The following is a 4,211-nucleotide window of genomic DNA, read 5'->3' on the forward strand; positions in this document are numbered from 1 at the left end:
GTTTGGATGATATGGTTCATGAGTTTAATTTCTCTAAATTTAGTAAACAACATTGTGAGGAAGAATTACCTAGTAAGGATGAAATTATTGGTCTTGCTTCTATTGCCGTACCTCCTAGTGATCCTGTGACGCCCCCGATTTAATCGTACACTAATCATACACGCAAACGTGTAGGATCAAGATCAGGGACTCAGGGGAAGATATCACAACACAACTCTACAAATAAAATAAGTCATACAAGCATCATATTACAAGCCAGGGTCCTCGAGGGCTCGAATACAAGAGCTCAATCATAGACGAGTCAGCGGAAGCAACAATATCTGAGTACAGACATAAGTTAAACAAGTTCGCCTTAAGAAGGCTAGCACAAACTGAGATATAGATCGAAAGAGGCGCAGGCCTCCTGCCTGGGATCCACCTAAACTACTCCTGGTCGTCGTCAGCGGGCTGCACGTAGTAGTAGGCACCTCCAGTGTAGTAGTAGTCGTCGTCGACGGTGGCGTCAGGCTCCTGGGCTCCAACGTCTGGTCGCAGCAATTGAGTATAGAAAGGGGGAAAAGAGGGAGCAAAGCAACCATGAGTACTCATCCAAAGTACTCGCAAGCAAGGAGCTACACTACATATGTATGCATTGGTATTAAATGGAATAAGGGTATCATATGTGGACTGAACTGTAGAATGCCGGAATAAGAGGGGGATAGTTAGTCCTATCGAAGACTACGCTTATGGTAACCTCCATCTTGCAGCAGAAGAAGAGAGTAGAAGGTAAGTTCACCAAGTAGCATCGCATAGCATAATCCTAACCGGCGATCCTCTCCTTGTCGCCCTGTGAGAGAGCGACCACCGGTTGTATCTGGCACTTGGAAGGGTGTGTTTTATTAAGTATCCGGTTCTAGTTGCCATAAGGTCAAGGTACAACTCCAAGTCGTCCTTTTACCGAAGATCACGGCTATTCGAATAGATTAACTTCCCTGCAGGGGTGCACCACATAACCCAACACGCTCGATCCCATTTGGCCGAACACACTTTCCTGGGTCATGCCCGGCCTCGGAAGATCAACACGTCGCAGCCCTACCTAGGCACAACAGAGAGGTCAGCACGCCGGTCTAAATCCTATGGCGCAGGGGTCTGGGCCCATTGCCCATTGCACACCTGCACGTTGCGTACGCGGCCGATGAGCAGACCTAGCAACCTCCATTACAAAGGAAGTTGCGTTACGCAGTACAACCCGGCGCGCGCCGCTCAGTCGCTGACGTCACGAAAGCTTCGGCTGATACCACGACGTCGAGTGCCCATAACTGTCCCCGCGTAGATGGTTAGTGCGTATAGGCCAGTAGCCAGACTCAGATCAAATACCAAGATCTCGTTAAGCATGTTATTCTAAAAATAACCACGGACGCCGACCAGGGCCAGGCCTACCTCTCTCCTAGGTGGTCTCAACCTGCCCTGTCGCTCCGCCACAAAGTAACAGTCGGGGGCCTTCGGGAACTCAGGCCCACCTCTACCGGGATGGAGCCACCTGCCCCTTCAGCCCCCAACATCGGAATCACTCGCGGGTACTCCTACGAGCCGACCCGACTTTAATCACCACAAGTATCATATATTATGTAAAAGTATATACCCGTGACCACTTCCCAAGTGATCACGGCCCGATAGTATAGCATGGCAGACATACAAGAATGTAGGGCCACTGATGGTAAACTAGCATCCTATACTAAACATTTAGGATTGCAGGTAAGGTATCAACAGCTGGAGCAACAATGACAGGCTATGCATCGGAATAGGATTAACAGAAAGCAGTAACATGCTACACTACTCTAATGCAAGAAATAGAAAGAGAGTAGGCGATATCTAGTGATCAACGGGGGGGGGGGGGGGCTTGCCTGGTTGCTCTGGCAAGAGAGAGGGGTCGTCAACACCGTAGTCGTACTGGGTAGCAGCGGCGTCGGTCTCGATGTCTAGCGAGAGAAGAGGGGGAAGAGACAATAAATATAATGCAAACAAATGCATGACGATGCATGACATGAAAAAGCGCGATGCTAGGTGTGCCCTAACGCGGTACGAGGTGGTACCGGTGAAGGGGGGAAACATCCGGGAAAGTATTCCCGGTGTTTCGCATTTTCGGACAGATGAACCAGAGGGGGAGAGTTGCGTGTTCGGTATGCTAGGGATGCGTGGCGGACGAACGGGTTGCGTATCCGGATTTGTCTCATCGTTCTGAGCAACTTTCATGTATAAAACTTTTTCATCCGAGTTACAGATTATTTTCTATTAATTTTCAAAGCTTTAAGCAAAATCCTGAAAATCCCTCAAATTCTGCTAAGTCTGAGAATTCGCCAGTTTTAAACATCTTTTAGCTGTTTTCAAAAGGCTATAACTATAGATCTGCATCTCCTATGATTTTGTGCCTTATATCAATTTTGAGCATTTTTCTGTGATCTACAAGATAGTAGCACTTTCATCTCTGTTAGTGTGCATTTGCTTGATCATCAATAGCTCTGAAGTAGCTATGAAATTAAAGTTGTTTTCGGCTTTTCTATTAACAGAACATAGAACTTTGTGATTTTCATTGGATTTAATTCATGCATCAAATGGATTTGGTCCAATGCAAACATTTGGACCATGTCAAGTGTACTACCTCCCCATAATTGTTTTAGTCCTGTTAGTAGTCGTTTAGCCAGAGTTTAGGGACTGTCCAGGGGGTTACACGGTGTGAAATTAGAAAAGCTAGGTAGTAGCAACAGTAGCTAGAAGTACAAAGTATAGAAAGCAGCGGTAGTAGTAGGAACTATAGGATGCAGCAACAGGTGCATCAACAGGCAGCAGCGCTGCGAGCAGCAGCAGGCGATGACGAGGCCACGCACGGGCGACAGCAGAGACGGGGCGCGGCAAGAGCGTGGGCAGGCGCACGCGGGGTTCGGCCCGGCGCGGCGAGCGGCGACATGTGAGCAGTGAGGCACGGTAGGCAGCAGCGAGCGGTCACGACCAGGGCGGCAGTGCACGCGGGCGTCGGCAGCAGTGCGGGAGGAGCAATGGGCCGCGGCGGTCATCGCGGCAGCAGCAGGCCGCGGCGAAGCTACATGCGGGCGCGCGCGTACAACAGCAGTGCACGAGCAGCAGCCGCACGTACGCATACACACTACACAGGGGGGGTTCAGGCACGACGGTTATGGCGGCCTACGTCGTCCAAATCGAAGAGGAGAAGGGGAATTTGGGACGTGGTGCTCACCGTGGAGGCACATGGAGGCCCGTTGAGGGCTTAGAAGCGCAGAGGCGGTCAGAGTCGACGGAGAGGAGCTCACAGCGGAGCCGTAGGCGTGCTCGGGGAAGGCCGGAGTGGTCGGAGCAGAGTAGTTGGGCGATGGCGCCGGCGACCGAGGTTGAAGAAGAGGATCGTGGCATCGATGCAGTGGCGATCCCGGCCGACCCGTTGGCGTACTCGATGTAGACGGAGGAGGCACGGCTCCTGGAGTGGACGGCAAGCACGGGGATGCCTTGTTTGCGGCGAATCGAAGGCGGCAGTGGTCGGCTCCGAAGATTGAAGACGATGACGCTGGCGACGAACCAGCGCTTCCCGGCTCACGTTCTTCCGCAGAGAGATGAGGTGGAGCACGGCGGACCTTATGGACTTGATAGCGCTGCGAGAGGATCTCGGTGGCCACGGTGAACGGTGTCGGCGCGACAACGCTGAGCTCGGAAGAGAGAGAGCATGGTGGCGTGAGGGGAACGAGCGAGGGAGAGAGGAAAAAGGGGCACTAGGGTTAGCAGGGGGGCGAGGATGCTCTTATCCGTCTCGGGGCACCGATGGATGGTCGACACAGGCGAGATCCACGCATGGACGGTCACGCGTGGACGGACAGCGCCATGGCCTCTGCCTCATGTCGAGAGGTGAGGGAAAGGCCGGGGCGGTGGGTCAGGCCTGATACAGTGCAAGTTGGGCCAGGTGCAAAAAGGGAGGGGGGCGTTATATTTTCTTTTATCTTTACTGTTTTGCCTTTTCACTTTTGTTGCAAAATACTTAATCACCAAACAATTTTTTTTAAATAAGCAACTTGTTGAAACAACTACTAGGCATTATGTACTACTGCTACAAAAGTTTAGAGGCAAGATGATCTTGTTCTTATATAAATGAAAATTAGATTAACAGGGCTATTTTGGGCACTGTTTTAAATCCTAGGGGCATTTTGGGAGTTTAGGTGATGTTGTTTTCC

The 4,211-nt window shown here is 51.1% G+C and overlaps 1 long non-coding RNA gene across 1 annotated transcript; it reads right to left on the reverse strand.

The window, feature by feature from the left end:
• Nucleotides 1-226: 226 nt before the first annotated feature.
• Nucleotides 227-3,908, reverse strand: LOC147960182 (uncharacterized). Its single transcript, XR_015612095.1, has 3 exons — nucleotides 3,230-3,908; nucleotides 1,884-1,958; nucleotides 227-524 (listed from the first exon to the last, which is right to left on the reverse strand). It is a non-coding gene; the product is annotated as an uncharacterized LOC147960182 (long non-coding RNA).
• Nucleotides 3,909-4,211: the final 303 nt, after the last annotated feature.

This window comes from Triticum urartu, chromosome 7A, assembly GCF_056163025.1.
Source record: "Triticum urartu cultivar PI428250 chromosome 7A, HENAU_Tu73, whole genome shotgun sequence".
Classification (NCBI taxonomy): Eukaryota; Viridiplantae; Streptophyta; class Magnoliopsida; order Poales; family Poaceae; genus Triticum; species Triticum urartu.